General features: G+C 42.4%; 1 protein-coding gene across 5 annotated transcripts in view; it reads right to left on the bottom strand.

The window, feature by feature from the left end:
* Positions 1 to 13,097, bottom strand: part of rnf220a (ring finger protein 220a) — a 174,076-nt gene extending 160,979 nt beyond the window's left edge. For 2 of the 5 annotated variants that reach the window (XM_055032917.1, XM_055032919.1), the window contains exon 1: positions 12,614 to 13,095. The gene's annotated coding sequence lies outside the window, so the exon portion shown is untranslated. Of the gene's footprint in view, positions 1 to 12,613 lie in introns of all 5 variants that reach the window. The other 3 variants (XM_055032920.1, XM_055032922.1, XM_055032921.1) reach the window with 3 other exon arrangements.
* Between the last annotated feature and the right edge of the window lie 387 nt (positions 13,098 to 13,484).

The raw sequence follows: 13,484 nt of genomic DNA, 5'->3' as shown, positions 1-13,484 counted from the left end.
ACACAAGGAGCTAAGAACTGAGCTAACGAGCTGTCGTTTGCAAACACACACTTGGGTGACTTTCAGTGGATTCTCGGCATGCAAATAAAAACAAGCTAATTGGCAAACTCAAAGGAAGCACCAGCAGCTGAAAATTCATGGATTTTTTTTTTACTTTGTATGATTTGCAGGGTAGACTTCATCTTGAATAGACAATAATTAAGAACTCTCCATTTTTAACCCAGTGTATTTTAAGCCTGGCGGGCCACCAGGCTTTACTTGTGCCCCCACCAGGATAAGCATTGCTTATTTATTTAAGTCTTTTTTAAATGTTTGCATTATTTAAGACTTTATAGTTGGTGTTCAGGTATTAATCTTCAAATATTTCAATAACACATAATTACAAAGTGATATTTTCAAATTTCCTGTCAACTTTAAACACGACACATCTTTTGGATGAATGACAGTTTTCTGGGGGAAACCTTGATGACATCTTGCAATGACAATGCATTGCTATCGTAATAAGATTGCATAGAAACGTCAGAAAAGTATCTTCAAGGCAATCTCTTCAAGACAGAGGGGCTATTTGAAAACAATGATGTGATCAGGCTGTCTAATCAGAGCTAAAGGCCACAAATATTGTCTCTATGATCCAAGATGGCTGCCCTGTGTCTTACTGACCATGACCCTGATCCAACCTTACATCTCACCCCAAAAACAGCACTTCTTCTTTTCAGCCCCATACTTTGGGGCCTGTAAGAAGCAGAGGTTTCTCACAATGGAGCATTTTTTTGGTAAAATGGGAGTTATGATGTGGGAAATGCTAAAACACACATACGAACATATTACACACATGAATTTAGCCATGTATACCCCAACACTTTGAAACTATAACACCATTGATTATTATTTTCCTATCAGTAGTGTAGGTGTCAAACACTCCCTTATGTGTGATTTAAAGTGCAATCGGCCACATGTTTGACATTTCTCCCTAATAGAAGTGTCAAACGGATGTTAATGGAGAGTGATGCGTGTTTCTTACACCCCCCTCCCCCAACCTTATTTCCAGGACAACAATCATAATTCCAGGCGACGTACACCTATGCATATCATCAATATACGAGTGCAATTACTTCCTATGCAAACACGCCGAACGTCAGCCGGATGCCACTTACAATCCCATTTACGGGCGCGTAATACCGCCCACGCATTGTGTGACACCGGGCCGCGCATGTTTTGTAATAGGAAATGTCACGAGGGAACATTTACCACGGTGTCATTATTTGATTACAGTGTGCAGGAATGATACAGTTGTCAGCGCGATATTAAACACAGAGAAGCAAGAGAGAGGGGCTTTTCACGTCAAATTTGCACTTTAAGTGACAACGAGGCACAAGCCGAGCGAAATTGCAGTGTCAACAGCAATGTGCTTTGGCAACGACATTGGTGGAGAGCTTGGGCCTTAAAATACTGGAAGGAGAAAAATAAATGATGTTTTTATTATTATTATTACTATTATCATAGAATGTTATTTGATTGTAAGAGAAGTCAGGTGTGAATTTTTAAAGGGCACCGAGGATTCAACACTTCAAGTCCAAACAGAATAAAATGTGCTTTCATTCATCTCTCAGATAATGCAACACTCTTCCTTTTTTATCAAACTCTTCTGAGTGTAGATAAAAATATCCTTTCTGTCGCCTGTTGTCGAAAGAGCTTTCTTTCTTTTTCCTTAGCAGCACAGCGCTGCTTTGAGTGTCTAACTGATGCACTTTATGGCAACACAAAGACGAAACATGTCATGAGTTTCGGAGAGGAGCGAGGAGAGAGCATCCAATTTTTTGCAATAAAAACGTCTTGTCAGCTTTGACTGCCGTGTGCCTGTGTGTGTGTGTGTGCATGTGTGTGTGTGCGTGTGTGTCAGAAAGTAAAGCAGCCGAAGGGCTGAGGGTTTTTCTTTTCTTTTAATGGAGATGGAGAGAAAAGCAGGCAGTCTTAAAAAAAAAAGAAGAAAAAGCACGTGTGCCAACCTAAATGTGAGTGTGAGTTAGAGATTCCAGCTCTCCGGGTATATTTAGAAAATCTTGACAAGCGTGAAAGTGCCACTCTTGCATTTTATTACGAGACAGGCCAAGCTATGTCAGTCCTCTTAACTGCCTGGTGTAGACACAAACACCCACAAACAAAAAAACATATATATGAGAGCCTTAAAGCTAAAAACATTGTCACAAAGATCAGGCCTCAAATGTAGAAATCATGAAAACAGAAGCAACCGAAAGCAGCTGCTCTTAAAATGAAGCAAACTAAAAGCAATTGTGCTGCTTGCTGGTTTGTCTTTGAGCTCGACCAAAATTGTTTTTTGTTTGTTTGGTTTTAATAAGTTACATTTTTATTACTACGTCAGTTAAATTTTCAGAAGTGTATTTGAAAGCAAATGCTCACTCCAAAACTTGGCAGCAATTATTGTAGAGGGGGGGAGAAAAATAGCATTAAAAGGAAAGCAAACTCTCTTTGAACATCAGCGGTAAGCGCGGCAATAGTTCAAACCCATCGACACAGGAAGGCGATTTCAAATCGAGCTCAAGTCTATCGCTCCATCTGCGCGGATGATTAGCGGGAAGTGGAAACGTTTTCGAGCCGTCGGCAGTCTTCAAAGCACTGGAGGTCTCAGCAAATTCACCTCGACGTGAGGCAAAGAAACTGCAGAGCAACCAAGCTACTTCGAGACTCTGCAGGCCTCTAAAGTTTGCCCGTTGAAACATCAGGTTCATGACGGCACATTTCACAAAAGGACCAAGCAAGGGAAACATGCGTTCTTTATATAAAGAATAGAATATGAATGATGTTATATGGATGGACCCCACAGATTCTGGAACAATGTTTAAAGATGGCAGTTAAGCACAACATGAAAGTTTGCTGGGATCTGGTCCCTTAGCAAGGTTTGTGAGGATTTGCTCTGGTTTTGAAGACATGCCATGTTAGCACCTCGTAGTTATTAGTTATTAAGAATGCAGCCGTCTCTCTCTGCAACGGCGCACAAACGGACCAAAGCTGAGCTTTACTGAGCTGGAGAAGAACTGGCGAATTGAAGCAACTCGAGAAAGAAAGTCGGTCAAATTTCCTGCACAGAGATGTGAAAAGTTGCTAAAATCATAAAGGAGTTTGATGGGAATAGAATCCCAGCGTCTGCTTCATTTTTATGTGATTTTGTTAAATTTTTTTATGACTAGTGTTCTGATTTCTGCTAGATTTTTGCTCTTTAAACAATGAAAAGTTTACAATCTGTAGACCAGACTGAAACCCAAAAGCCAAAGACACCCCTGCTATTTAAAAACCCTGCAAGATTCAAAACCTTTGCCGTCATGACGCAAGCACAAGCCAGGGGTCAAAGCTAACTGCCTGCATGCACATCGTGCTTTGCGTCTGGGCCCTTTACTTATTAATTTTTTAGCAAAATGGAAAAGTCCTGACTTGCAGACGGGTCCGTTCTGTATTCCAGACGGCCTGCGGTGTGCGTGAGAAAGAGAGCATGCGTGCGTTTGCCGATGTCCGAAGCAACAGTCGATACTATTGAAATCTACTCATTCATGTCTGGCCATGAGGCGAAGCTCAAATGTCCTTGTGAATAAGAATCACAGCCATTTGTCTCTCCGCTCTCTTCCTCCTCGACTCGCGTGTTATTTGTCCTTGTCTTAACTTTCAGCTGTTGGAAGGAAGAAGAGAAAAAAAAGAAAATGCAATATTGTCTCGGAATGCCTCTCGAATATCTAATCTCGCGTTGTCTCCTCTCTCGTAAGCGCGTCGCTCGTCGACGGCTGCGACCGAGACAAATATCGCTGGAAGATTTGACGAGGGGCCAAATGAACGCATCACAGTGCGGCAGGACGACGACGCTCGGGGAATATTCTGGAGCAAGGGGAAAAAAAGAAAAAAAATCAATAATGATCGGATAAGCTTGAATTCGGTTCACTGAAAACAAACACGTTCGGTGGAGATGTTTTATTTAAGCAGGCCGCCTTTTTTTATTGATGGATTTCATCGAATGCTCCCTCAAAGAACAAGAAAAAAGAAAAAAAAGAAAAGATTCACTGCTTAAGTTTCGCTTTGGCTTCAGAGACAAAGTCGCGCCAAACAGAGAAGAAATTGCTTTGGGAAAAAAAAAAAAAAACGACGTGTGTTGGGAATTTTTGCACTTTTTTATTTTTTTAGTAGCACGGTATTCACTATAAGGCTCGCTTGAGCGGGGCCAGCTAATTCCTGGTTCCAGACGGGGCTTAGCTGTTCCATTGCTCATAAATGCCTACCTTCAAAGTGTATTTCTGGCCCACTGGTAAACCAGATCTATTCCTTTTGTTATGCTTTCAGTTGGCTCCCAGGCACCGATATTAAGTAGCTTTCTTTTCTTTTTCTTGTTTTATTTGTCTCCTGTGAAGTGCAACATTAGAGCTGACCTGAAGTTAAACAGAGCCCAAGGCAGATTAAGATTCGGGGGGCCTCGCTTCCAGTTAGCTCGTTATCCACCAATAAACAGAGGCGTGTGAGACGACACATGGCGCTGGTCTCATCAAAACAACACAATACTTTGGTTATGTTTTGGGAAAACTTTGTAATTTTTTATTTTTTTAATCTGTTGGTGAATTTCCAAAAAATTTACACAGTGTGATCAGTGCCAGGGTCCAAGGTTCACCTATTTATTATTATTATTATTATTATTATTATTATTATTATTATTATTATTATTATTATTATTATTATTATTATGTTGTTGTTGACTAATTCTATGGTGGCTTAAGACCCCCCAAAAAATTTTTCATATCCAGATCCCCCGTCATGTCTTGGGACGAGACGCGTGCGTTTGTTGCATGGCTTCCATTTACATTTTCGCCTTTTCCGTTTGAGACACACGTCTTCCCATCAGCTCCCTGTCGCACTCACCCCAGACCAGCAGGGGGCCCCACAGGCAACTGGATGTAACGCTTCTCCTTTTCGGCTTTTGTGTTTAGCATGCTACGTAGAGAACTGCAGACTTTCTCAATCTTCGTGGAACATGGGCAGGTTTTTGTAATTCTAACCCCCATCTAAAATCTACTTTAAATTGATTAATATTGCCTCATACGTACCTGTAGATAAAGATTTGGCTGACAGGGAGACTGAGATTTTGATCTTCTCTGTCAGAGTGTGATTAAGTGGGTGTGTGTGTGTGTGTGTGTGTGTGTGTGTGTGTGTGTGTGTGTGTGTGTGTGTGTGTGTGTGTGTGTGTGTGTGTGTGTGTGTGTGTGTGTGTGTGTGGTACCAGCTGACCTTGTATGAGTCTTTATTACTGTGCTGGGTTGTACAACAGCAGTCTCTAATCTAGCCGGCTGGCAGGCAGGCGGCGGGCCGGCCAGTCATTACAGCAAGCTGCATGCAAGTCAATTAGATGCAGTTTAACAAGGAAAAACTGTTGCCAGGTACAAAAAAAAATACAAAAAACTGTTTTCAGTCACTGATTTCTGCTGTAGTAATCCTCTTTTGTAGAGTTTATGACAGCGATTTAGAACAGAGGAAAACTTATTGTAGTTTTTGTGTGGGTGTCCCGTCCCGGCAGGAAAGGCAGCGGCTGGGGTGGGCCGGGTTTGCCATTCAATGTTGGTGGCCTTCAGAGATGGCCCAACAACAACATCTGTGGAAGCCGTTTTGAAAATCAGAAAGCGATTACCAGGACACGAGGGTGGAAGTAAAAGTGAAACAAAGGGACGATGTCGATCAAAAGACTTGGATTGTTTTCGGGGCCTGATTTTGCGAGGGTGTAACGTGAGCGTCAAGCCGGTGCGGCAGACGTGCGACGGGATGTGTTCCTGCAGGTGCGCGTGTCCGTTTACACGCTGCCCCACTCCCCCTCACCCGCCACACCCTCCCCCCCACTCCCTTTCCATATCAGCCTCGCTTCCTGCCCGCATGACTTACAGGCCGCACAGAGAAAGATTATAACCAGGCAGATAGCGCCTGTGTGCAATCGATGAGAGCAAATGCACCAACAGTGTCTTCTGGGGAGGTGTGTAGAAGGATGTGCAATGGGTGGGTGGTGGGGGCACATATTAGCTTATTTTCCAAGCAGGGAGCTTGTGATCCGGTCAAGCAATGCAGCTGACAAATGGGGGAAGAAACCTGAGAGAGACGTTATGCGAGGAAGGAGGGGCCGGTTTGGGCCCTGGAAGGATGGTGAGACGCACCGGAGACTGAGACACGGAGCAATATAGGGAATAGAAAGTATCTGACATCCGACACAACTCCCCCCATTAGGCTAATTCTTTGACTTTCTCTTGTTGCCAATATCGTCTCCAAGTGATATTTCCCTCTGTAACGGCATTACGAGAGGCCTGCCTTCTCCAATGCAATCAAACCATTAAGCACAGCACAGCATCCTCCTCTATGGAGTGATTTCCTTCCAATAGAAAACGACTGGACGGGAGCTACTCCACTTTCCTGTCATCAATAACAGAAATAAGTGTGTCTGTATGCATATTTGCAGGGAGGAGAGGGAGAAAACTCGGCTCCGCAGAAGGGATTTTTTTTGTCGGATGATGCCATTAGCAATGGAAACAGATGTGTTTTTTTGAAGATACGGCAAGGAAATGAGGTTGGGGCTGATTTATGAAGGCTCCGGAGGGGAATGAAGGGGCAAAAACAAGGTATAAGTGACAGATATTAAACAGCGGCAGGCCTTGGGGGACACAAATATATCGGAAACAGCAACCAAAAATAAAAAAAGGAGAAAAAAGACAGAAAGATGCTGCAAATCTCTGACCAGGTAAGCAGGAGCTGGAAGCCGGAGTTTGGTGGAACGTCACAACCAGACCCAGGCAGTGGCTTAATGGGCGATGACCAGTGGGCCCCAAACTTTCGTGACTGGATGTTTTCCAAACACATTTTCCATGGGGTTTGATTTTACTGGACTGTCCCGAATGGCAAAGAAGTAAAACTATTTGATGAGGTCCGCGTCAGTCATGCTGTCATCATGGCAGCAAGCTTTAAGTCCTTCTCTTCGGTTTTTGGTGTTCTTCAGAGATTCCCTGTAAATTTGGGGTATTTGGAATATAAGGAGCTTTTTTTTTTTAGAAAAAGCAAATGCAAAGATTCTTTCGAAAAAAGGAAAAAAACAAAACTACTATCACGTGGGAAAGCATTAGCATAGTTCAAATTGATTTGTGCCCAATGACAAACGGTCTCTAACTTGCACGAGTGCAAGAAGGTCGTGTTGACGAGGCACCAACAGTGACTCCAATCCCCCTTGCAGGCCCACCTCCTCCTAGATCCGGCTCTCGGTTTAACACCGAAAACCAAACGCGACGACGGAATTTCAGGAATTTCATACAGGCGTGCCGCTGACGCGAAACTCGACATTTAGGTCAAACCCCCTGCTCAGAGTTTTCTGCAGAGCCTTTGAGTTCCTTTAAAAACTCAGCAAGCTGGAAGCTTCGACGTCCATCGTCCCTGTCAACAAACAAACTGATAACTGATTGGAGTTTCTATATTTCTGTCCTCCTCTCCAACATGCTTGCATTAAAAGGAAAAAAAAAAACTTGCATATAGAATTACAGGTGGCCTTTGCCCCCGCACCCTCCCCTGTGATCGTGTCCGCCCCCAGTGGTTGCCCCATTGCCAAATGCTAAACTCAAATTAATAAACACCATTATCGGTGTGAGACTCTCGGCCTGAGGAGGCAGGTGGGGTGGGTGGCCAGTAGATTAAAGAGATGGCCGTTTCCCCAGCCTCCCTCAGAGGCGCCACGGTCTGCAGCAGCAGAAATATGAATCTCACTTAGTCGCACTGGAACAGAATTATATCCCAAAAGAATTTCAATTAAATAAAATGCATAAATGAAAAAGCCTGAAGCACGATAATGTCAATGCAAAATGTCAAATTCAAACTTTCCAAACCGAGTTCAAACGCACAGAACTTTAAAGGAACCCGTGACAAAAAAAAAAAAAAAAGAAGAAGGGGAAAAAAAGCTCTTACAACACAATCTGAGCAGCGGACAGGCTGCAATTTCCAATGCCTCAATAATAATAACAACAACAACAGCAGCAATAACAAATGAATAAATACATCAGCAAATAAACCACGCCTTCCTTGCATTTGATAAGACCGGCGGCATCTAATCGTGGTCGATGCGGCGAGAAAACAATGATGCAAAGTTTTTGGAGATGCAAAGCGCGTCCTTACCCCCCCCCCTCCCCCCCTTCTTCTTCTTCTTCTTCTCCTCCCCCTTTCCTCTCTGCTGGTGTAAAACACGGTGCTATTTACCGCGTTGAAATTGCTCATTTCAATTACCTCAACGCGCGCCAAACAAGGGCTCTGATTAGCACAACAAAATAACGCAAAAGTGAAGGAGGAGGATGAGGAGGAGGGGGGGGGGGGATGAGGGATGGGGGGGGGGACTAGAGAGGGGGGGTCTTAAGAAGCAGAGCAGGAGTTGGTTGTGCTTTTAATGAAGAATTAGGATTTAGTACATATTGATAGGACTTAATAGACTGAAGGGGGTCATCAAAGCAGTCGCGACTGAGCGGCTCGTGGGTAATTTACTATCAGTGTCATCTTATGGGACATAGGAGGGGGATGGGGGGTATGGGGGGGTTAATCCGTGCGTCATGACGCATTGATATTTCTACATAAGAGGGCAAAAAACAAACAAGCAAACAAAAAACAATCACACTTTATAAGCATGAGCTGATCATTATTATTATTATTATTATTATTATTATTATTATTATTATTATTATTATTATTATTATTATTTGATATATCCCCAGGAGGTTTTGCGGCTTTTAAACAACATCGGCTTGGAAAACAAACTCGTCACTAAAAATAAATAAATAAATAAATAAATAAAAAGATTATTAATTATAAACCGGAGAAATAAATCCAGGCGGTTTTATCCAGGTGTTGCGCTGCGATCATTTTCAAATTTGTGAGAGCAAACGCGTTCACCTGGCAATTAAAGACAGGGACAGATTATTTATTATTATTATTATTATTATTATTATTATTATTATTATATTATTATTATTATTTATTATTATTTTGCTTCTTTAGTTGTTTCTTGGCACCCAAATTCAAACAAACTTCCGCCCCTCGCGCGCATCGATCCCGCGGCAGAGCGGTGTGAAGCGGACATTAATTTTAGTTCACTTGTCGCGAGGAGGCAGAGCGGGCGGAGGAGAGGAGATCAATGGGGAGCAATAACAGCTGACTGCGGGGTGAGAGCGAGGGGAAAGGCGGCTGCTGCTGCTGCTGGAGGTGCAAAACGCTGACAGATAAATCTGCTGCTGGACTTTTCCTCGAACATCCACACTTTCGTTCCTCTCTCTCTCAATCTCTGTCTCTCTCTGTTTTTGTTTTGTTTAGTTTTTTCCTTTCTCCCGCTTGTGGATTATAGATTACACTTTTGGGACGAGAAAGATGGCAAAGAAGAACAACAAACAAGTTCAGGCCTAGAAAAGAAAAAAAGAAGAAGAAGAATCTTCTAAGAAAAATGAGCGCCGGATTTTAAAAGCTTAAACACGTTCAACTCTGTCAATAAAATAAATAAATAAGTAAATGACAAGTAGTATTTCTCTTTTAATCTAACAACTGGCTAAGATTCCGAGTAATAAAGCTGAAAGGACAGAACGAATGAAAAGTTGCAAAATACGATCGGATGTTTTGATTTGATTGGAAACGAGGTGAGAGATGTTGAGTTCAAAACAATCACGCAATAAATAGGCGAGCAGCAGCCTGGATTAATAATAATAATAATAATAATAATAATAACACCTTTTTCAGAGATAAGAAAGCAACTGCATTTAAGTAAGTAACCACAACTTTATATATATATATATATATATATATATATATATATATATATATATATATATATATATATATATATATATATATATATATATATATATATATATAATTTTATATTTAATTTAAACCTTCCGTAAAATAATAAACAGAAGAGCGTATCTAAAATAAGACTCTTTCAATATATTTTTATTATTATTGTTGTTGTTATTATGAGACAAGACTTTAATGTTGAAAAAAACTAACTAAATAAATTAACAAAAAAGAATTGTTTAGAAAGCTAAACGATCAATGAATAATATAATATAATATAATATAATATAATATAATATCCACATAATTGAGGATTTAAAAAATTGATGAAAATCGCATTTCTTTGAATAAATTCGTTTCATGGAAACAACATGCAGATTGCGGAAACAACACGACTCGCAGTTGTTTCGTGAATGTATTTCTCACAATATATCCCTATTAATATCGACTAATTGGACCGCGACTCCAGATTGAGTGAATAACCGTGTGACGTGTCGCTCTGCTGTAATTCGTGATTTATCGGCACGGCGATGATCCGCCTCTCAAAGACAATTAATCCAATATGTCCAGCAGGTTAATTGCAAAAAATAAAAAAATAAAAATAGAAAAAGAAGCATTTGCTTTAAATCTAGAGCTGATCGATCCGATCGATAAAAAATTAATCGGAACCAGTTCGTGGTGGAGGTGTGTGGTCAGATCCGGACTCTGAACCGAGCCTATGAGTTCCTGTTTTTTTTTTTTTTTTTTTTTTTTTTTTTTTTGGAGGAGCTGCAACTCAATCATCGGTGACCCGCCCCGGGCTCACCTTTGCTCCGTGAAGTGCCGTCATTTTTATTTACTTTGCTTTTTTTTTTTCTTACGCGCACTTTATTGTGGGAAATTAGTGCTAATAACTCCGCCGTACTTTCCGCACAGCCTTCTAATTGTATTATTATTATTATTATTATTATTATTATTATATTATTATTATTATTATTATTATTATTATTATCGCCTGAAATATTTGTATAATCTGGGGAAAACGTGGGTGAGATTTCATGTCGTTACTAAAATGTAAGGAGAAGCGTTTCCAAATAAATAAATAACTAAATAAAAATAACATAATAATAATAATAAAAGTTCACTCGGACTCAGTTTACCTCACTGTGATTTTCAGACTCTTCGTTTTCCCCCTATACACCCTACTAAATTCTCCCAGGTTTTCCTCGGTAGATTCCTCAGACTTGAGAGACACCGAGTCGGCAGCAAGTCTCGGTCCGTGTTCGGGTTCTGTCTGCCCGACTGAAGCTGGAGGGACCCCCCCAACCCCCACCCCCTCGTCAGGGCTCTTCCAGAGGCTGCATCGGTCTCAGCTTATTTCGTAGAGGGCTGGTGGGGGGGAGAGGGGAAGCGGTGATGTAAATTATATTCTCTTTCCCCCGTTAACAGGTGTTTCCCAACTGCTTGTTTTTTTTTTCTTACCCCCCCACTCCTCATATTGCCCCCGCGTGCGCGCGCGTCCTCCATGCAAGCCGTCTGTTTCTCTCCCCGAGACATTAACTTTAACAAGGTTATCCGCAAAAAAAAAAAAAAAAAAAAAAAAAAAAAAAAAAAAAGAAAGAAAAAACATGAACCATTTGCAAGGTAAAATGCACGGATCTGCCCCCCGGTTTGTGCTGAAACTTCATATCCCCCCCCTCGCCTTATTTGCTTTGCTTAAAGAGTTTTTAATTGTACGACAAAAGTAGGATTTGAATGAAAAAAACGAGCAAAAGAAAAAAAAAACAAAGAAAAGAAAAGAAAAGTTTTCAAGTGGGACTGAAACGCAAATTCTGCGCTGTGGAGCAGCAAGTTAGACGTCGGCTTATTTTACGCAGCGCATCAAAATCTGCCTCATTATGGTCTTTATTCAACCGCAGCTATAACCTGGTTAGTATATGGCTATTAACCCCACATGCGCTCCTTGTTATGACCGCTTTTAATACCCTAACGTAAACGTAACTGGAACATTCTGTTGGTTATATGTTTAAAAAAGAAAAAAGAAAAAAAGGAAAAAGAAAGAAAGAGCTGCTCGGTTTGTGTTCTTGATCTCCAAGCGGCAGGCCCGGTCCGGCCCGGCCCGTTCGGGCCCGGCCAGACCCGGTCCGGCCCTGTCCGGTGCGGGGTGTTGCTGATAAAAGCTCCAGGAGAAAGTTTCATTATATTTACTTATTTTTATTTTTTCTGGTTTCCGTCCGTGCGATAAGATGGGGAACGTTGTCGGAAAGCCGAATCCTCACCTACAAATCTGCGTTCAGTACTCTTTCATAAAAAATAAAAATAAATAAATAAATAAAAAAGTTGGGAGAGCATCAGCTGCGTTCTGTGGAGAGAGCTAATGCGCTTTAGTGACAGCAGCGCGTGTGTAACGGCACCGACGCACGCACCGCAACAAATCAAGATGCCACTTTTCTTGTTTAAGGGAACCCCGCGGCGGCGTGCACCGAACGCACGCGCCCGCACGCGCGCGCGCAAATGAAGAAGGCATTAAACAGATTTGAAAACGCACGCGCACAAGTGTCCAAAACCCGTGCCGTGATTCGTTTTATATATTTTTATATATATATATATTTCTTTTTTTTTTTTTTGCCATAGTTTCTTTTTTCTTTTGCGCAACAGTCGCGGAGAAAGTTCGAAACGCTTCCAAGGAAATCAGAAGGACGCGGCGAGCGAGCGCGACCAAGAGCAGCGAGAGCGGAACGTGTTTTGCGCTTCCAAACCAAACAACAACAACAACAAGCAGACAGGAGTTACTCACCTCTCCTTGGCGAGAATCCGCATCTGCTCAAGACGGCTGCTTGGTTTTCCGGCGTTTTTCTTCTTCCTCCACCCTCCCACCCCCTTCTTCTTCTTTCTTTTTATTATCCTCTAAACAAACCGAAAACTTTTCTGTGGAGTTAGGAGTATCATCGGTGTGGCACCGGCCCTTTCTGGACGAAGACGCAGCCGCAAACCGAGAGATAACGTGGAGGCGCGTTTTTTTTTGTTTTGTTTTGTTTTGTTTTTTGGTTGGGTGGAAGGGAAAGAGCCAGGCAAAAGAAAAAAGAAAAAGAAAAAAAAAATAAGTAGTTAACACCTCCTCTTGTTTGTTAGTTTGCCACTGCGCAACCCGAGAGTAGGACGAGGGAGAGTGAGGGACTTAAAGAAAAAGAGAGAGAGAGGCTGACTTTCCACCACAAACACGCCGTAAAGTGGGCATCAATGGCACGATCGCGCGCAGAGAGGGACGACCAGTGAGGGAAGGAGCTGCGGAGAGCCGGCGAGAGAGAGAGAGAGAGAGAGAGAGAGCGCTGGATCGCAGAAACGGTGGCAAGCAGTGGTGTGAGGGGAGGGTGGCGGTGCTGCTGCGGAGGAGGAGGAGGAGGAGGCGGAGGAGGAGAGGTGTGGGGAGGAGGGGAGTCACAGTGCTCAACAGCGACGTGTGTAAGGCTGGAGCTGAGCAGAGAGCGTGAGGGGTGGATGAGGAGGGACGTGGGGTGGATGGGGGAGAAGGGGGGGCGACCGCGGGTCCAGGGCGCACCGAGGTGCAGTGCTGCCGCGCAGCGCTCGGGTCGCTCAGTGCCGTACGGAGGCACAGAGAAGGAAAAAAAAAAACTCACAAAACAAAACATTTTTTATCTAAGAATCAC

The sequence above is a fragment of the Poeciliopsis prolifica genome, unplaced genomic scaffold, assembly GCF_027474105.1.
Source record: "Poeciliopsis prolifica strain line A6 unplaced genomic scaffold, Auburn_PproV2 SCAFFOLD008, whole genome shotgun sequence".
NCBI classification, from domain to species: Eukaryota; Metazoa; Chordata; class Actinopteri; order Cyprinodontiformes; family Poeciliidae; genus Poeciliopsis; species Poeciliopsis prolifica.
This window is presented reverse-complemented; position numbering and strand designations above follow the sequence as displayed.